This window comes from Bufo bufo, chromosome 5 (assembly GCF_905171765.1).
Source record: "Bufo bufo chromosome 5, aBufBuf1.1, whole genome shotgun sequence".
Taxonomy (NCBI): Eukaryota; Metazoa; Chordata; class Amphibia; order Anura; family Bufonidae; genus Bufo; species Bufo bufo.
In genome coordinates, this window is record NC_053393.1 from 257,019,343 (window position 1) to 257,041,159 (window position 21,817).

Consider the following 21,817-nt stretch of genomic DNA (forward strand, 5'->3'; position numbering starts at 1 on the left):
GTGAATGACGGGCCGGAAACCCTACAAAATGATCCCTCTTCCTCCTCCTCCTCCTGTGCCACATCCTCTTCCATCATCGCCAGCAGCATTTTTTCAAGGAGGCATAGAAGTGGGATAGTTACACTGATAACGGCATTATCGGCACTGGCCATGTTGGTGGAGTACTCAAAACAGTGCAACAAGGAACACAGGTCTCGCATGGTGGCCCTGTCATTGGTGGTGAAGTGGTGCTGTTCCGCAGAGCGACTCACCCATGCGTACTGCAGCTGAAACTCCATCGCCTGCTGCTGCTCGCACAGTCTGGCCAGCATGTGCAAGGTGGAGTTCCAACTTGTGGGCACGTTGTATATGAGGCGGTGAGTGGGAAGGCCAAAGTTACGCTGCAGCGCTGACAGGCAAACAGCAGCAGGGTAAGTTCAAAGTGAATAAATTCTATGAAATACCTTTAGGTTGAAAAACATCACTACACCCCTAGCTGAATTTCTTAAGAGGTGTAGTTGAATTTTTTTTTTTCACTTTACTGGTACCTACGACATGGCACTCAAATCCATTTCAGTAAAATCTGGGTTTCAAAAGACAAATGGCTGTCCTTCCCTTCTGAGCCATGCTGTATGCCCAAACAGCAGGTTAGCACATATGAAGCACATATGAAGTATTGTCATACTTAGGAGAAAGGGTGTAACAATCGTTAGGGATCTTTTTCTCCTGTTGAAAAAATATTCAGCTACATATTATTTTTAACATGCAATTTTCATGCCCTAGTTGTAATAAATTCTATGAAACATAGTGAGGTGAAAATGCCCATTATACAATAGTGCCCAAAACGTTTCCTAAAAATGGAGACCCAAAATCCACAAGCTGCTCCTTCAATGCTGAAGCCAATATTTGAGTCGAGTAGCACTGTAAGGCCAAATATGGGATATTTGTAAAAAAAAATGCTGAATCAGAGTAATAAATTTGGAGTATTGGTTACATTTTATCACCTTCTATGTGCAAAAAATGGATTAAAATTCAAATTTTGCAAAAATATTTTTTTTATTTCACCTCTATCTTTATCTATCTAGCTTTAATTCCTGTGAAACACCGAAAGGATTAACATTTGTAATTTTAAATACTTTGAAGGGTGCAGATTTTAAAATTGGGGGATTTATGGGGGTTCTAATATATGCTTCTTAAAGTCTCTTCAGAACGAAACTGGTCCCTAACGTATAGGATTAGGAAATTTTCTTGAAGCCCAATAATGCCACCCCCTTCCCAAAATTATTGTAGTGATGTGTACGGGATGAGTGCTGGAAGGTGTGTGTAAATCCCACCCAGATACCTCAGCTGGGCTGCATTTCATTTGGAATGGTGGATAGGTTTGGTAGTGGGATCTGCCAGTTCACATCCTTCCAGTCCGGGTATTGTCTTTTACCTGAGGTGATCGCAGGTAAGGCCTGCTGTAATCAAGGAGGGATAAAACAACCCTCTCTGTGTCAGTCTAGAGAGAGGGAAACAGAGGCCTACTCAGGCTCTGTGTGGTCTCAACCAGGAGGGCTGAGGGGCCACAAGGCTTTGTAAAGCCTGAACTTTGGGGGGCCCAGCAACGCTTACAGAAAGAGGGTCGCACGGTCAGAGTCGGGAGGACTTCTGGACCATCTCCGCCCAAGGGTGCTTTTGTGGTCACAGCCTGGAGGCTGCTGGACCGTATGTGGCTGAGGGGCCACAAGGCTATGTGAAGCCTGATCTCTTCCCGTATGGACTTGTGTCTGATGAACAGACCTGCTAAGGCTTGAAGCCTGAGACCCTGTGCTTAGAGGTGAGTCAGGGAAACTACTATGTATTAGTTAGAGCCCAGATAGGCAGGTGTTTGTTTTGCTGATTTGTGTGTGCTGGTGTCAAAATAAATGACCATTTTGGACTTTAAATCCGTTGTCTGCAAAGAAGTCTGTGACCCCCTGAGAGAGAGCGATCCCTTACAGTATGTTTTGTTTAGATTTGTTTAGACAGAAGCGCAAAACATAGCAACCCTTATTTGCGTCTAACATGCAGTACAATATGTCACGAAAAAACAAGGCCAGAATTGCTCGCATATGCACGGTAGAAGCATTCCAAAGTTATTACCACATAGAGACTCCAATTTGAAAAATCAGTCATCTATGTACAAAATGACAGTTATGCCTTATAACCTGAGTGCACCTGAGAGCGCTACCACCACTTTTCAAGGGCTACTCAGATGCCAAAGAGAGGACAACAAAACTCAAGCTGAAGAATGTAAGAGTCCATCTATCTGACTAATCTGAGAAGCCTCCTGTGAGCTAGTAGTATTAGAATATAGAGTAGGCATCTGTTAATGCATAAGGTAAACTACATAGGTCACCAGCACCATCTGTAACCATAGCCAGCAAATAGAGATGAGCGAATTGAAGTTGACTAAGTGGATTTCGATCCGAATTTCAGGAAAAATTCGATTTGCACCGAATCCTAATTTCCTCATGCTTCGTGGTAACGAATCGCATTTTTTCCTAAAATGGCTGCTGCACGTGTTAGGACATGGAGCAAGGAACTCTGGGAACGAGGCATCACCCACAATGCCATGCATGCAGCCAATCAGCAGCCAGCTCGGTGATGTCACAGCCCTATAAATAGTCTAAGCCATCTTGGATTCAGCCATTTTCCAGTGTACTTAGTGCAGGGAGAGACGTCAGCAGGCGCTATGGACAGTGGTAGAAAAGACTTTAAAACTTTTATTTTGCTGTATAGAAGATCAGAGAAAGGATAGGGAGGAATTATTACACTGTATTGAAGCAGAACAGGGTTCAGTATGGGAGGTTACAGCCTGGGTAATAGGAACAATCCTATTACACTTTGCTGCACTGACTGCGAACCTAAATTGCCATTATACAGCTCTTTAATTCCAGCAAACCGTTCTTGTTATTGGGGTGCAAGTGCTGTTTGATACAGCCATTAACAGGGTTTATTACAAGGAAATATTTCTATGTCTTATTTTCCCTTGTGTGGTGCAGTTATATGTTCTAAAGCATTTTTTGGCTTGTTTTAGTGGGGGAAAAAGGGCTTCTTTGCCGTTGTGTGGTAAAGTCAGAAAATGACAACACTTTTTGGTGTTTATTAGTGGCAAAAAATATATATTTTTGCCGTTCAGCGCTGCAGTCATATACACGCCACAAAAGGCTTTAGAACATAAGTGGAAAAAAATAAGGGCCTATTTGTCGTTCAGTGGTGCAGTTATATGTTCTAAAGTCCTTTTTGCCGGGTATTAGTGGAAAAAAGGGCTTATGTGGTGAAGTGAGACAATTACAGACTTTTTTGGGGTGTTGCACCGTATTTTTCACTTTATAAGACGCACCTAGATTTTTGAGGAGGAAAATAACTAAAAAAATATTTTTAACCAAAAGGTGTGCTTTTGGTGGGTTTTGAACTAATGGTGGTCTGTGGATGACACTATTATGGGGGATCTGTGAATTACACTGTTATATGTCTGTGAAGGTTCTCATTTATCCAGGTCATGGTATATCTGTAAAGAATAAATCAAAGCATCTGGACTTACTGTAGATTTCGTTGGAAGAACGAGTGAAACGTTTTCAAGAAATCTACAGTAAGTCCAGCTACAGAGACACTGTTATAGAAATGAACTGTAGATGACGCACTGTTTTATGGGGGCTCTGTGGATGACACTGTTATGGAGGGGATCTGTGGATGACACACTGATATGGGGGCGCTGTGGAAGACACTGTTATGGGGGACCTGTGGATGATGCACAGTTATGTGATTATAACCCCCATCATTCTAAAGAATTGGTGTACATTGGTGTATTATTAAGGATGATGGGAGTTATAGTCACATTAAATATAACCACTGTCCAGGTACTATTCAGTAATTGGCATGTAATAAGACTATAGTCTTAGGGCTCGTTCACACAATCGTGCTGTTTTTTTAGGTCCGCAAATTGCGGATCCGCAAAACACAGATGGCACCCCCATATGCCTTCTGCAAATTGCGGTACGGAACAGGAGGCCTATTATAGAAATGCCTATTCTTGTCCGCAAAATGGACAAGAATAGGACAGGACTTTTTGCGGGGCCACGTAACGGAGCAACGGATGCGGACAGCACACAGAGTGCTATCCACATCTTTTGAAAACCCATCAAAATGAATGGTTCTGTATATGGACCGTATGCGGAACGCAGAAAACAGCCCGTATACGGAACGCAAAATACGGTCGTGTGAACAAGCCCTTATAAAGTAAAAAATACGGTAATTTCCTTTTTATTTATTTGATCTAACAGTATGTCAGACTTAAAAGTGCCAAGCCCTGCACAGTGGAGTGGTAGAGTCCTAAATGTTTCTGGCACAGGTCGCAAAAGAGTAAGAGGGCGTGGCAGCAGGAGTCGCAGCGAGAGGCCTGAGCTCCTGGTGTCATCTAGTGGTCGTGTCTTGACCAGCAACCCAGCGGTTCTTGAATGGTTGACTCGATCTTCGACTTTGTCGCAAGTGACATCAGACACCCCCAGCCAAGAGTCGGTGGGTTTGTCAGACACAACCCTTAGTTGGCATGGCCCTGGAGCAGGCCCTGTGCCCTCACCTGTCCTCAACCTGCCTCTGTCCTTTTCTGTTCCCTCAGCCAGAGAAGTATTATATGCTGTGGGCTCAACTCCCCTATACAGCGAGGACAAGCTACTAAAGGACAGTCAGCAGCTACTGGCCAGCCAAAAAGTAGAGGAGATATCTGCCGCTTCCTCCGGTAGGCCGGCAAGTAGTGATGAGGAGAGTGGCGTGGGAGCCTATCTGCCTGGAAAGTAGTAGTGCAGGGGTTCATGGAAGCAGCGACGGTAGCAGTCAGTCAGTGCCGAGTGTTTGGGGTAAAATCACCTACTCGGAGGTGTGGCAATTTTTTGTTAAGCCATCGGAAGAGGTGAACATGGCCATTTGTAGAATCTGTGGGCAGAAGGTGAAGCGTGGCCAGGGTGCCAATGTTTGCACCACGGCCCTGCATCAACATATGCAGCATCACCATAAAGTGGTCTGGTAGAACCATGGCTCCGATATGGTGGTCCAGCCTGCGTCACCAACCGCTGCATCACCCAGTGAAACTCACCTGATTTCAGGCAGTCAAGGCTCCACCACCTCAGCCAAAGGGAGCTGTCTGTCCTTACCATCATCTGCTGGTCCTGATGCTCCTGCTCCTCCTCGTCAGTCATTCCGTCAGCAATCGATCACCGAAGTGATTGCCAAGAGACAACAGTATGCGTGCACTCATCCAATGGCGCAGAAGCTTAACATGCTCCTGGTCAAGTTGCTGGTGCTGCAGTCCCTCCTTTTCCAAGTGGTGGACTCTGCACCTTTCAGAGAACTGATGGCTTTTGTCGAGCTGAGGTGGAGAGTCCCAAGCCGTCATTTCTTTGCCAAAAAGGCAGTACCAGCCCTGTACACACATGCAGAACAGAAGGTGGGCCAGTCCTTGAGCCTGTCGGTGTCTGCTAAAGTGCACGGCAGCGCCGACGTGTGGAGCTGTAACAACGGTCAGGGACAATATACCGTATGTCCTTTACGGCCCACTGGGTGAATGTGGTTCCTGCACAGCCACACCAGCAACTTAACCAGGTGACGCCGCTTCCACCTCCATGTTCTCACGCTGTTGTTCCTGCGACAATGTCCGCATCTGCCTCCTTATATTCCACAGTGTCCTCAGCCTCCACTGCAGGGACAATTCACAGTGCCCCTCCAGCAAACCACATGTGCAGGGCACGGTGGTGTCACTCTGTTCTGCACCTCGTTTGCCTGGGCGAACGGAGTCACACAGGGTAGGAACTGCTCCGTGTCCTTCTTCAAGAAATAGAATCCTGGCAACTGAAAATCGGAACCATGGTGACCGACATCGGGAAGAACATGGTGTCGGCTCTGCGTCAAGGAGGGCTGAGCCATGCTCCCTGCATGGCACACGTGTTCAATCTGGTTGTCAAGCAGTTCCTGAAGTCTTCCACCCATCTGCAAGACATCCTAAAAATGGTCAGGAAACTTTGCATGCACTTCAGCCACTCGTACACCTCAAAGCACACCCTCCTTGAGCTGCAGCGGCAGAACGGCATCCCCCAACATAGGCTGATATCTGACGTTTTCCAACTGTTAGAATTTCATCCTCCATATGTTGGACCGACTATAGATACAGAGAAAGGCCATAAATTATTTATTGATGATCCAAGCGAACAGGAGTACTCCAATGTGTAACTTCGATGTCAGCCAGTGGCAACTCATGCATGACACCTGCAATTTGCTCAGGCCCTTTGAGGAGGCCACGTTATTTGTCAGTCGCCAGGACTACGGGATGAACAACGTCATTCCATTGCTTCATGTTCTGGAACAGATGCTGGTAAATCTGGCTGGTCAGGGGACTGCAGATGTGGCGCCTAGATCTCACGGCCACATGAGCCCTGTGGGGGGCTGAACTGGAAGAGGAGTACATTGGAGCACAAGCAATGTGTAGCGAAATGGGTGGTTTTTTTACACAGGTGACAGGAGAGGAGGAGCTACAGGGTGATGAGGAAGATGAGGCAGAGGACCCAGACACACTGTGGCAGTATGCAGTGGAGATGGAGGCAGGGAGTCCCTCTGAGTCACTTGCACAAATGGCCCAATGCATGCTCAATTGCTTGTGTAGTGATAGCTGAATTGTCACCATTCGGCAGAGGGATGACTTCTGGCTCTCCACCTTGTTGGACCCTTGCTACCGGTCCAAAATGGGGGTCTTTTTTACACCCGAGGGAGGACAAACTGAACTACTATAAAGACATCCTATGTAATCAGTTGGCTGCTGCCTATCTGCACCATCGTCCATCCTCTCGCAGGTCTGACCGGGGGGGGGGGGGGGGGGGGCCCTCTGTGCTCATGTTCCTCTGCCAAAGCTGTGGCAGGGTGGGGGATAGGAACATTTCCAGCTCCATTAACAGCCACTTGAGTCTACAGTCTTGTGAAAAAATTAGGACACCCTTTGAAAGCATGTGGTTTTTTGTAACATTTTTAATAAATGGTTATTTCATCTCCGTTTCAACAATACAGAGAGATTAAAGTAATCCGACTAAACAAAGAAAACTGAAGAAAAGTCTTTTCAAGATCTTCTGTAAATGTCATTCTACAAAAATGCCTATTCTAACTGAGGAAAAAGATAGGACACCCTTGCCCCTAATAGCGAGTGTTACCTCCTTTGGCTGAAATAACTGCAGTGAGACGGTTCTTGTAGCCATCTACCAGTCTTCGACATCGGTCTGAGGAAATTTTACCCCACTCCTCAATGCAGAACTTTTTCAGCTGTGAGATGTTTGAGGGGTTTCTTGCACGTACAGCCCTTTTCAAGTCACCCCACAGCATCTCAATGGGATTCAAATCTGGACTTTGACTTGGCCATTCCAGGACTCTCCATTTCTTCTTTTTCAGCCAATCTTTGGTTGATTTACTAGTATGTTTTGGGTCATTGTCATGTTGCATGGTCCAGTTCCGCTTCAGCTTTAATTTTCTAACTGATGGTCTCACATGTTCTTCAAGCACCTTCTGATACACAGTAGAATTCATCGTGGATTCTATGATGGTGAGCTGACCAGGTCCTGCTGCAGCAAAGCAGCCCCAAACCATGACACTTCCACCTCCATGCTTCACAGTTGGCATGAGGTTCTTTTCTTGGAATGCTGTGTTTGGCTTACGCCAAACATGTCCTCTGCTGTTGTGTCCAAATAATTCAATTTTGGACTCATCTGTCCAAAGAACATTATTCCAGAAGTCCTGGTCTTTGTCAACTTTATCGCTGGCAAATGTCAGTCTGGCCTCGATGTTTCTCTTGGAAAGCAAAGGTTTCCTCCTTGCACACCTCCCATGCAAGTTAAACTTGTACAGTCTCTTTCTGATTGTAGAGGCATGTACTTCTACATCAACAGTAGCCAGAGCCTGCTGTAGTTCTCGAGATGACACTTTAGGGTTTTTGGATACCTCTTTTAGCATCTTGCGGTCTGCTCTTGGGGTGAACTTGCTGGGGCGACCAGTCCTGGGCATGTTGGCAGTTGTTTTGAAAGCCCTCCACTTGTAGACTATCTTCCGGACAGTGGAATGGCTGATTTCAAAATCTTTTGAGATCTTTTTAAATCCCTTCCCAGACTCATAGGCTGCTACAATCTTTTTTCTGAAGTCCTCTGACAGCTCTTTTGCTCTCACCATGGTGCTCACTCTCACTTCAACAGTCAGGAGCACACCAAACTAAATGTCTGAGGTTTAAATAGGGCAAGCCTCATTCAACATGCAGAGTAACGATCTACTAATTATGTGCACCTGGTGTGATATACCTGTGTGAGATCTGAGCCAATTTAAGAGGCAATACATGTGAGGGTGTCCTATCTTTTTCTTAAGTTAGAATAGGCATTTTTGTAGAATGACATTTACAGAAGATCTTGAAAAGACTTTTCTTCAGTTTTCTTTGTTTAGTTGGATTACTTTAATCTCTCTGTATTGTTGAAACGGAGATGAAATAACCATTTATTAAAAATGTTACAAAAAACCACATGCTTTCAAAGGGTGTCCTAATTTTTTCACATGACTGTATAGTCGCTGATAAGCAGCTTTCTTCACCCCCCTAGTGAATAAACTACTCACCAGCAGCAGCAGCTAGACCTGGAGCAGGACCTAAACCAGCAGGTGGTGGCATACTTGGGCAACACCCCACATTGAAGATCTGCTGGACTAATAGGTAGCCAAACTGGATTTGTGGCCACAACTGGCAGAGTTTGCCCTGGCCGGCCAGTAGTGTGGCATCAGAGCGGGTGTTTAGTGCGGCAGGGGCCATAGTTACCCCAAGAAGAACTCACCTGTCCACCCAAAACGTGTAGAGACTTACCTTTGTCAAGATGAATCAGGCGTGGATCAGCCAGGATTTCCACCCACTCTACCACTCTGTGGTCTCCTGATGCTGCTGCCACCTCAACACTGTCACCTTGCCACTCTGAGGCCTCCTGATGCTGCTGCTGCCACCTCCACACTGTCATTGTGCCACCCTGTGTCCTCCTCCTGATTCTGCTGCCACCTCAACACCCTGTTATTGTGCCATTCTGTGGTCTCCTCATGCTGCTTCTGCCACCTTTACACTGTCATTGTGCCACCCTGTGGCCTCCTGATACTGCTGCCGCCACCTCTACGCTGTCATTGTGCCACTCTGTGGCCTCCTCCTGATGCTGCTGCCACCACCTCCACACTGTCATTGTGCCACTCTGTGGCCTCCTGATGCTGCTGCCACCTCCATACTGTCATTGGGCCACTCTGTGGTCTTCTCATGCTGCTTCCACCTCACCACTATGTCATAGGGCCACTCCGTTGACTTCTCATTCTGATCCCACCCTCCCCATTTAATGACTGGGCCACTCTTTTGCCTTTCGGCCTGGCTGACATCATCATTTATTTTACCCTTCTTCTGATCTGTCAGAAGGAAGGAAAAATGAGACGCACAACGGATCCTGTTTATGTAACAGCTGTAAGGCCTGCATAAAGGTAAAAATAATCAGTGAAGTCAACACAATCTTACTGCTGACACCTTCTCCTCTCTGCCAGGGGGGCTCTACTTGTATAAGCGTTTAATAGAACAGGTTCTGTAGACATGTATGTATCAGCTGCCGACGGTGTAAAAGAAGTGCCCTCCTTCTTGACGCCAACATTGACCTGTAAGGCTGAGTTTATACTTGCGTTATTTGATCAGTTTTGGCCCCGTAACTGCACAAATAAGTGAAGTGTGCAGTGATTCTAAGTGCGACGCCTGTCATCTGCATGTCATGCTGACTCACAGTATTGTTTCACTACCACAGCAGACTCACTATGCGTGTTACTGCAAGGCACAGTGTTCTACACCACTATAAAGGCTCTCTGCAGCCAGGAAATAGCCGTTTTTTAACACGATTTGCCAAAAATAAGTTCTGATTGAACAAAATTTGGAAAAATTCGGCTAACCGGAAGAATCTAATTTTTGAGAAATTCGCTTATCTCTACCAGCAAACTCAAAAGTGCTACCAATCTTACTACACCACTCCAGTTAGAATCTAAAGCAACCCTTATTTGTTCACCAGAGCCTAGGTCTGCTAGGCCAGATGGACTTAGCTTCTAGGCACTTATGTCACATCAGCAGAGTAAGGCAGCAGAAAATAGGTGCAAGCTGACAGGTAGCAGTCCATACTGGATGACCCAAAGAAAAACAGAAGAGTAGCCACCTAGCCAAAGTCAAAACCAGGAAACCTAATACAAGCCATATTAGTAGACAAGAGGTTAATCTGGAGCCAAGCCAAAGTTGGTAGACAGAGGGTATGAGCAGTAAGTAGTAGGACAACAAGGAGCCAGAACACATGTAAAATTGCAAGGAGTCAGTGCCTGTTTCTAAATTCCCCCCCCCCCCCAGCTCTCTGATTGGTTGTCGAGTCCCATCTCTATGATAGACGAACAAACCAGGACTTGACTGGTCAGCAAGGCAACCATGCCCCACTCCTGATTTCCTCCAGGACCACTGCACGGCTGCTGAGTGGAGAGACAGACACTGTCATAGTGGCCAAGTAAGTACATGCACAGGAGATGTTTATAAACTACATGGAACTAGTCCAGGTCATTCCTGCTTATACTGTATAATGAGGATCAAAACTGCAAAGTGAAAATATTGAGGATTTGTATCAAGCATGAACGAAAGATAAATGTACCTAAAAGGTTTTTGTAGTCTGGCAGCACACACACAGCATTTATCATTGAACATCACTATAATCTGCTCTTACAGCTGAGGGATTTTGTACATTGCCGCTTGTCAAATAACTGAAGTTAAACAAAGAAAATAGTTTGTCTATGCAAAATGCACTTTTCTGCTATTGTGTATGTGAACAACCAGAAAATTCTAGCTGAGGTTTAAAAGATTCCAAGGATAGCTGTAATGTGCAAAAAATATAATTTCTCCAATGTGAGTTCTGTGTTAACCTAATGCATATGTAAAGAGAATGAACCCCAGCCAATTGTTTTATCTCAAAGGGTTTGTCTAAATTGGACGTACATAATACAACCTTATATATGGTGCCACATATATTGATAAGTCTTGCCAAAAACATGGATCCACCTCAACAGTAGGTCACAGCCTGCTTCCCAGAAGTAGCCTTTGACCTTTAGTCAGAAGATCATATTGCATGTGAGAACCACATATTTAGAGCTAAAAATGGCATCACATCATGTAATAGAGCAGCATGAAAAGATTCTCCAAAAGAAACTTTGTTTTCTTTTCATAAATTAAAACAGATTTGATGAAATGCACTACTAAAAATGGTGAAGCTCATATGTATGGGTGACTATCAAAACATTGCTACAGTTGACATCTGGAAAATGCATATAGTGCCTTGAGAAAATATTACCCCTTAGAGATTTTTCCAGTTTTGTTTCATTGCAAACATGAATTTTTATATAAATTTTAAGTAAAAGACCTGACAAAATAGACCGCACTGTTACAGTGGAATGGAAAAAAATCTTACTTATAAAAAAAATTAAGTGCATATGTATCCACTCCTTTAGCCATCAAACCCCTTAAATAAGGTCTAGTTCAACCAAATAACTTCAGAAGTCACATTTAGACCCCCTGTGTGCAGTCAAAGTGTCACATCATCTGTCACATAATGTGAGTGTGTGTATATATATATATACACACACAAGTGCCTTGCAAAAGTATTCACCCCCTTGACTTTTTTCGTATTTTGTTACATTACAGCCTTTAGTTTAATGTTTTGTTAATCTGAATTGTATGTGATGGATCAGAACACAATAGTCTAAGATGGTGAAATGAGAAAAATATATAAATAAAACTATTGTTCAGAAATAGAAAACAAAAAATTGGCATGTGCGTATGTATTCACCCCCTTTGTTAGGAAGCCCATAAAAAGCTCTGGTGCAACCAATTACCTTCAGAAGTCACATAATTAGTGAAATGATGTCCACCTTTGTGCAATCTAAGTGTCACATGATCTGTTATTACATATACACACCTTTTTTAAAAGGCCCCAGAGGCTGCAATACCTAAGCAAGAGGCATCACTAACCAAACACTGCCATGAAGACCAAGGAACTCTCCAAACAAGTAAGGGACAATGTTGTTGAGAAGTATAGGTCAGGGTTAGGTTATAAAAAAAATATCCAAATCTTTGATGATCCCCAGGAGCACCATCAAATCTATCATAATCAAATGGAAAGAACATGGCACAACAGCAAACCTGTGAAGAGACGGCCGCCCACCAAAACTCACAGACTGGGCAAGGAGGGCATTAATCAGAGAGGCAGCACAGAGACCTATGGTAACCCTGGAGGAGCTGCAGAGTTCCACAGCAGAGACTGGAGTATCTGTACATAGGATGACAATAAGCCGTACGCTCCATAGAGTTGGGCTTTATGGCAGAGTGGTCAGAAAAAAACCCTTACTTTCAGGGAAAAAAAAAAAGGCACATTGTGAGTTTGCGAAAAAGGCATGTGGGAGACTCCCAAAATGTATGGAGGAAGGTGCTCTGGTCTGAGGAGACTAAAATTGAACTTTTCAGCCATCAAAGAAAACGCTATGTCTAAAGCAAACCCAACACATTACATCACCCAAAGAACACCATCCCCACAGTGAAACATGGTGGTGGCAGAATCATGCTGTGGGGATGTTTTTCAACAGCCGAGACTGGGAAACTGGTCCGAGTTGAGGGAAAGTTGGATGGGGCTAAATACAGGGATATTCTTGAGCCAAACCTGTACCACTCTGTGCGTGATTTGAGGCTAGGACGGAGGTTCACCTTTCAGCAGGACAATGACCCCCAAACACACTGCTAAAGCAACACTTAACTGGTTTAAGGGGAAACATGTAAATGTGTTGGAATGGCCTAGTCAAAGCCCAGATCTCAATCCAATAGAAAATCTGTGGTCAGACTTAAAGAAAGATTGCTGTTCACAAGCACAAATCATCCAACTTGAAGGAGATGGAGCAGTTTTGCAAGGAGGAAGGGGCAAAAATCTCAGTGGTAAGATGTGGCAAGCTCATAGAGACTTATCCATAGCGACTTGGAGCTGTGATTGCTGCAAAAGGTAGCTCTACAAAGTATTGACTTTAGGGGGGTGAATAGTTATGCACATTGACCTGTTATTTTGTCCTATTTGTTGTTTGCTTTACAATAAAAAATAATAATAAATCTTAAAAATTTTGGGCATGTTCTGTAAATTAAATTATGCAAATCCTCAAACAATCCATGTTAATTCCAGGTTGTGAGGCACCAAAATACGAAAAAAGTCAAGGGGGGTGAAAACTTTTGCAAGGCACTGTATATATGTATGTGTGTATATATATATATATATATATATACAGGGAGTGCAGAATTATTAGGCAAATGAGTATTTTGACCACATCATCCTCTTTATGCATGTTGTCTTACTCCAAGCTGTATAGGCTCGAAAGCCTACTACCAATTAAGCATATTAGGTGATGTGCATCTCTGTAATGAGAAGGGGTGTGGTCTAATGACATCAACACCCTATATTAGGTGTGCATAATTATTAGGCAACTTCCTTTCCTTTGGCAAAATGGGTCAAAAGAAGGACTTGACAGGCTCAGAAAAGTCAAAAATAGTGAGATATCTTGCAGAGGGATGCAGCACTCTTAAAATTGCAAAGCTTCTGAAGCGTGATCATCGAACAATCAAGCGTTTCATTCAAAATAGTCAACAGGGTCGCAAGAAGCGTGTGAAAAACCAAGGCGCAAAATAACTGCCCATGAACTGAGAAAAGTCAAGCGTGCAGCTGCCAAGATGCCACTTGCCACCAGTTTGGCCATATTTCAGAACTGCAACATCACTGGAGTGCCCAAAAGCACAAGGTGTGCAATACTCAGAGACATGGCCAAGGTAAGAAAAGCTGAAAGACGACCACCACTGAACAAGACACACAAGCTGAAACGTCAAGACTGGGCCAAGAAATATCTCAAGACTGATTTTTCTAAGGTTTTATGGACTGATGAAATGAGAGTGAGTCTTGATGGGCCAGATGGATGGGCCCGTGGCTGGATTGGTAAAGGGCAGAGAGCTCCAGTCCGACTCAGACGCCAGCAAGGTGGAGGTGGAGTACTGGTTTGGGCTGGTATCATCAAAGATGAGCTTGTGGGGCCTTTTCGGGTTGAGGATGGAGTCAAGCTCAACTCCCAGTCCTACTGCCAGTTTCTGTAAGTGTAACAGTACAGCCTGGATCGCAGCAGCTCCCTGTGACTCCGCCCACTTACCTCCGGGCCTTAAATAGAAGACAGGTGCTAAGCAGGGTGTTCCACTAATGGAGTGCGCACCCTGCTAGCTCCATTGCATCTGAGGACTCTGTCCACATATCCAGACCTGGATCCCTAACAACATTGTGAAGGACTGCCTACCTTCTTGCCACTGGCTTCCCCACTGCTGGCTTCCTAGCCAGGATCAACTAACCGCAAGTATATGCCTGTTACCTGCTCTGATTAAGGTCCTGGAACTCAGAGTGGGGTGGTTCCTGCTGGTGTGAGGCGATATTCCCAAACCAACACTGCACTCAGGACATGCTATACAAACTCTGAACCTACTGCATATTATATACTAAACTGAGGACATGCTATACTAACTCTGAACCTGCTGCATATTATATACTAAACTGAGGACATGCTATACTAACTCTGTGTCATGGTCTTACCTTCTTGCTGTTCTCCTTCGTTTGACATGTGCTGGCGGCCATCTTGGTTTCTGGGTTTCTTGTAGCCTCCCACCCTGCGGCTCCTCCTTCCCACTGGGAGGAGCTGGATGCCCAGCTCATATATATAGGAGGTCTGTGGCTTCAGTTCCTTGCTTGGTCCTCCTGTGTTCACATGCTTCTAGACTGCTGCTGCTTCTGGTTCCTGATCCTGGTTTCGTCCGACTACCCTGCTGGTTCCTGATCCTGGTTTCGTCTGACTACCCTTCTGGTTCCTGACCTCTGGCTTCGCAAAGACTCTGCTTCGGTTTCGCCATCCGTTTGGACTTTTGCTTTACAGCTTTATTTTCAATAAAGCCTTCTTATTTTCACTTATCCCTTGTTGTACGTCTGGTTCATGGTTCCGTGACATTAGGACCAAGCCATGAATTCTGACGGTACAGGGCCATCCTCGCTACCCACGCTGGTTGCCAGACTTGATCAGCAGGATCACCTGTTGGGTCGGTTCGCTGTGGCGTTGCAAACCCTGTTTGAACGCACGGCTCATTTCGCTCCCGTTGCCGATGGGTCGGTTGTCGCTCCTGGGCCCGCTCCTACTGCCGCTCCGGTTGTTGCGCCAGAGTCTACCCCGACACCTGTTGTTGCACCTGCGGTGTTTCGGGGTATGACCGGTTCTGCCCCTCTTCCACAGCGCTTTGGGGGAGAGCCAACTCAGTGCCGAGGTTTCCTTAACCAGGTGGGCATTTATTTCGAGTTGCTGCCACATGCCTTTCCCACTGAGAGATCAAAGGTGGGCTTCTTGATCTCGCTGCTCTCGGACAAGGCCTTGGCCTGGGCCAGCCCTTTATGGGAGAACAACAATCCGGTGGTTGCCGAGTTTTCCGGTTTTGTTGCTTCTCTTCGGAAGGTATTCGATGTGCCGGCTCGTGCTGCCTCTGCTGCGAAGCTCCTTATGTCCATCAGACAGGGTTCACGATCCGTAGCTGAATACGCCATTGAGTTTCGTACCCTGGCAGCAGAGGTGGGCTGGAATAATGAGGCTCTGGTCGCTGCTTTCTCTCATGGTCTCTCGGATGCCTTGAAGGATGAGGTTGCAGCTAAGGACCTACCAGTGGAGCTCGAGTCTCTTATTTCTTTCCTGATTTTGATTGACACCAGACTCAGGGAGAGACCTTCCTTTAAGGAGAGCCTGCGGAAGTTTTCTAACAGATTGGCGCCTACGTTTGCTGTCCCACCCGTGCCTCCCTCTCCTCCCACGCCTCCTGGGGATGACTTGTCTGGGGGTAAACCCATGCAGCTGGGGTTTGCTCGCCTGTCCGAGGGGGAGAGGGTACTCCGGAGACGCGAGGGCCGATGCATGTACTGTGGTCTCGGTGGGCATTTTCGGTTGGCATGTCCGAACCGTCCGGGAAACGCTCGCACCTGAGATCCTGTCGGGGGCAGATCTTGGGTGGAGTCTCCTCGTCCCCGGTTTCCCGTGTTGACAAACCACTGATCACTGTTGTCCTCTCCTGGGTCGGGGGCTCGGTGACGACCCAGGCGTTGGTGGACTCTGGTGCTGGTGGTTTGTTCATTGATAATGTGTTCGCTGCCGCCAATTCCATTCCTCTGCAGGCTCGAGGTTCCCCACTGGCGCTTGAGGCGATAGACGGCAGACCCCTTCTGCCGCCACACGTGACTCATGAGACCCTTCCAGTGGGGATAGCCATTGGTGCCGTTCACAGAGAGTCGGTCTGCCTCCAGGTTATTTCGTCTCCACACTACTCGGTGGTCTTGGGGTACCCCTGGCTCCGGAAGCATAATCCGACTTTCGATTGGAGATCGGCCGAGATCCTCTCGTGGTCACCGCAGTGTGGGGCTAGTTGCATCCATGGGTCTGTCAAGTTGCTGTGTACTTCCTCGGACTCTCTGTTGCCTCCTGAATACGAGGAGTACCGGGATGTATTCGATAAGGTGCGCGCGGTTGCCCTACCTCCGCACCGCCCATACGATTGTGCCATAGAGTTACAATCTGGTGCCGTTCCTCCTCGTGGCAAAGTCTATCCACTGTCGGTAGCGGAGAATGAGGCCATGGAGGAGTACGTGAGGGAGGCGCTTTCACGCGGACACATTCGCAAATCCTCGTCCCCGGCAGGGGCTGGATTTTTCTTTGTGAAAAAGAAGGGCGGTGAGTTGAGGCCTTGCATCGATTACAGGGGTCTCAATCGCATCACGATCAAGAACGCTTACCCGATACCCTTGATTTCCGAGCTGTTCGATCGCCTTAAAGGGGCCACGGTCTTTACCAAACTCGACCTGAGGGCGGCATATAACCTGGTAAGGATCAAGGCGGGCGATGAGTGGAAGACCGCGTTTAACACCAGGACCGGTCATTATGAATCCTTGGTTATGCCCTTTGGGTTGTGCAATGCGCCCGCAGTCTTTCAGGAATTCATCAACGATGTTTTCTGTGACCTGTTGCAGCAGTGTGTGGTGGTCTATTTGGATGACATCTTGGTATATTCTGAATCCATGGAGGCCCACATTCTGGATGTCAGACGAGTGTTGCAACGGTTACGAGAGAACAAGCTGTTCGGTAAGCTTGAGAAATGCGAATTTCACCATTCCCAGGTAACCTTCTTAGGTTACATCATTTCCGCTGAGGGGTTCTCCATGGATCCTGAGAAGGTTTCGGCTGTCTTACAGTGGCCCCAGCCCAGTGGTCTTCGTTCCCTGCAGCGCTTTTTGGGCTTCGCCAATTATTATCGGAAGTTCATCAGGGACTTTTCCATGCTAGCCAAGCCTCTCACGGATCTGACCAGGAAGGGCAGTAATTCCCAGGTCTGGCCGCTCGAGGCCATCCGAGCTTTTGAGGCTCTAAAGTCCGCCTTTGTGTCGGCTCCGATTCTGTCGCATCCCAACCCTGGGTTGCCCTTTGTCCTCGAGGTGGACGCGTCTGAGACGGGATTAGGCGCCCTTCTGTCTCAGCGTAGAACACCAGAGGGTCCTCTGCTTCCTTGTGGGTTTTACTCCCGGAAACTGTCTTCCGCGGAGTGCAACTATCAGATTGGTGACAGGGAGTTATTGGCCATCGTGCAGGCCCTTAAAGAATGGAGGCACTTGCTCGAGGGTTCGGTGGTTCCGGTCCTCATCCTGACGGACCACAAGAATCTGACCTACCTTTCTGAGGCCAAGAGATTGACACCACGTCAGGCCAGATGGGCTCTGTTCTTGTCACGTTTTAATTACGTGGTCTCCTACCTACCCGGTTCCAAGAACATCAGGGTGGATGCCTTATCACGGCAGTACTCCGAGCTGTCCAGGGAGGAGTCGATTCCGACTTCGGTCATACCTCCGAATCAGATCTTGGCCGCCATTCGCACCAGCCTGACCTCTCCCCTGGGTGAGCAGATTTTGGCGGCTCAATCTGGTGCTCCCTCTGGGAGACCCAACGGCAGATGTTTTGTGCCTGAGGAGTTGCGCACTCGGTTGTTGCGAACCTACCATAACTCCAAGACCGCGGGGCATCCTGGAAAGAATCAGCTGTCCTGGGCTGTTTCACGTCTGTTCTGGTGGCCTTCCCTACGTTCCGACATCGCCGCATATGTAGCGGCATGCTCCGTTTGTGCCCAGAGTAAGTCCCCTCGGCACCTTCCGTTGGGCCTTCTGCAACCCATAGCCACCGGGGAGCGCCCATGGTCACACCTGGGGATGGATTTCATTGTGGACCTCCCTGCATCCCGAGGCCATACGGTCATTCTCATGATTGTGGATCGGTTTTCCAAAATGTGCCACTGTGTTCCTCTCAAGAAGTTACCCTCTGCACAAGAGTTGGCCACGATTTTTGCCAGGGAGGTCTTCCGGTTGCACGGTTTGCCCAAGGAGATTGTGTCGGATCGGGGGAGTCAGTTTGTGTCCAGGTTCTGGCGCGCCTTTTGCTCCCAGTTGGGGATTCATCTCTCCTTCTCCTCGGCCTACCACCCTCAGTCCAATGGGGCCGCAGAACGATCCAATCAGGCCTTGGAGCAATTCCTTCGTTGCTATGTCTCCGATCACCAAGACAATTGGGTTGACCTCCTGCCTTGGGCTGAGTTTGCCAGGAACACGGCGGTGAACTCTTCCTCTGGGACGTCTCCCTTCATGGCCAATTATGGGTTCCAACCTGCCGTGTTACCGGAGGTATTCTCTCCCCAGGATATTCCGGCTGTGGAGGATCACCTTTCCGTCCTACGTGCTTCTTGGGTACTGATCCAGAAGTCCCTTGAGGTCTCTGCGCAGCGCCAGAGACTCCAGGCTGATCGCAGACGAGCGCCTGCTCCTTCCTACCAGGTCGGAGACCGTGTATGGTTGTCCACCCGCAACCTCAACCTTCGAGTGCCCACTCCCAAGCTGGCGCCTCGCTTTGTTGGTCCCTTCCGAGTGCTTCGCAGGGTAAACCCGGTAGCCTATGCCCTTGCGCTTCCTCCTGGCATGCGGATCTCCAACGTGTTTCATGTCTCCCTGTTGAAGCCACTGGTGTGTAATCGTTTCACTTCCTCGGTTCCTCGGCCTCGTCCGGTCCAAGTGGGTAATCGTGAGGAGTATGAGGTGAGCAATATCCTGGACTCACGCCTGGTCCGCGGTCGGGTGCAGTTTTTGGTCCATTGGCGTGGTTATGGTCCAGAGGAGCGTTCCTGGGTTCCCTCCGCAGATGTCCATGCTCCTGCCTTGCTCCGAGCCTTCCACGCACGCTTCCCTCAGAAACCGTTCTTTACTCCGCGGAGGAGGGGCCCTTGAGGGGAAGGTACTGTCATGGTCTTACCTTCTTGCTGTTCTCCTTCGTTTGACATGTGCTGGCGGCCATCTTGGTTTCTGGGTTTCTTGTAGCCTCCCACCCTGCGGCTCCTCCTTCCCACTGGGAGGAGCTGGATGCCCAGCTCATATATATAGGAGGTCTGTGGCTTCAGTTCCTTGCTTGGTCCTCCTGTGTTCACATGCTTCTAGACTGCTGCTGCTTCTGGTTCCTGATCCTGGTTTCGTCCGACTACCCTGCTGGTTCCTGATCCTGGTTTCGTCCGACTACCCTGCTGGTTCCTGATCCTGGCTTCGTCTGACTACCCTGCTGGTTCCTGATCCTGGCTTCGTCTGACTACCCTTCTGGTTCCTGACCTCTGGCTTCGCAAAGACTCTGCTTCGGTTTCGCCATCCGTTTGGACTTTTGCTTTACAGCTTTATTTTCAATAAAGCCTTCTTATTTTCACTTATCCCTTGTTGTACGTCTGGTTCATGGTTCCGTGACACTCTGAACCTGCTGCATATTATATACTAAACTGAGGACATGCTATACTAACTCTGAACCTACTGCATATTATATACTAAACTGAGGACATGCTATACTAACTCTGAACCTGCTGCATATTATATACTAAACTGAGGACATGCTATACTAACTCTGAACCTGCTGCATATTATATACTAAACTGAGGACATGCTATACTAACTCTGAACCTACTGCATATTATATACTAAAACTGAGGACAAGCTATACTAACTCTGAACCTACTGCATATTATATACTAAAACTGAGGACATGCTATATACTAACCCTGAACCTATGGCATACTATAGACTAAACTGAGGGCATACTATATACTAACTCTGAACTGTGCACAAGCTTATACTAACTTGTGACTCCTGTAATACTGGGGGACCTTCCTTTCCAGCAGTAACTAATTAGATGGATAGCGGTAAATGATTTTGTTACCCCAAACTCTCCGCCCAAAACTGAGAGAGACGCCTGGGGTACATACTGAGTAACCGCGAATCCCACAGCCAAAAACAAGGGCGGTGGGATAATAGTGGATGTCCATTGCTTCCGCAGTTGAGATCCTAACTGATCAACTAGGTGCGTTACATATTAGTGGAACCTACATGGATCCAGCGGAGGTTGCAGGTCACCTCGTCACCCTCACTAAGAGGGTGGAGACCCTCAATGTGACTGTACAACATCTCCAGCTAGAAAACCAGGCACTACGGCAACTTGTCACTCAGGGGCCAGGACACCCCCGTGATGGACCAGAACCCAAGGTCAGCCCACCTGAGATATTCTCGGGTGACCGAAGGCAGTTCAGGGATTTCCTGAACGCGTGCAAACTAATGTTTGAGCTGCAGCCCCGGACTTACCCAACTGACAGAACAAAAGTACTTACCATGATCTCTTACCTCAGGGGGGAGCCCAGAGCATGGGCCAATACTTATTTAGAAAAGGAAGACCCAGTCTTGGATTCCTTCCCTCTGTTCCTTGAAAAAATGGCCCTTCTCTACGAGGACCATAGTAAACAGCTGACCGCTGAGACCGCTATACGCAGCCTTAAACAAGGGAGACGACCTGTAGAGGACTTTATTGCGGAATACACTCGCTGGGCCCAGGAGACTGAATGGAATGACCTCACTCTTAGGAATCAGTTCCGCCTAGGTCTTTCCGAGGCCCTGAAGGACGAATTAGCCCGAGGAGAATTACCACTTACACTTAATGCCTTGATGCAGAAGGCCACCACCATTGACAGACGGCTGAGGGAACGCAGAGCCGAGAGAGTCTCAGGCTTCACACCCAACCCAAGACCGTCCAGCCAGGGTCCTGCTGTAGAGATGATGGAGATTGGGGCGATCCGAGGACCTCTGACCGAGAGAGAGAAAGCCAGGAGACGTAACCTCAACCTCTGTTTATACTGTGCGTCTGCTGACCATACCGTTGAGGGATGCCCCGCGATACGTAAGAAGTGCGAAGGTAAGAGCGGCACGTTTTGTACCTTAGGCAGTACAAAAAATAGTACTGGTGGTTACATATACACGTCTCTCACCTTACAGTGGGACCAAAACCGGATTATCGTTGAAGCCATGGTGGACACGGGAGCTTCGGGGAATTTTATCGACATGCATCTGGTTGAGCGAAATAAAATTCCCCACATGAGAAAAAACTTTCCGATATCCGTGAGTTTCATTGACGGTACTACTTCTAGTCCTATCCACAGTCAGACTCAACCCCTCATGGTGACATGTGAAAATAACCACACAGAATTCTTATCCCTTGATATCATACACTCTCCATTGTTTCCCGTGATTCTTGGGTTGCCATGGTTGCAAATACACCAGCC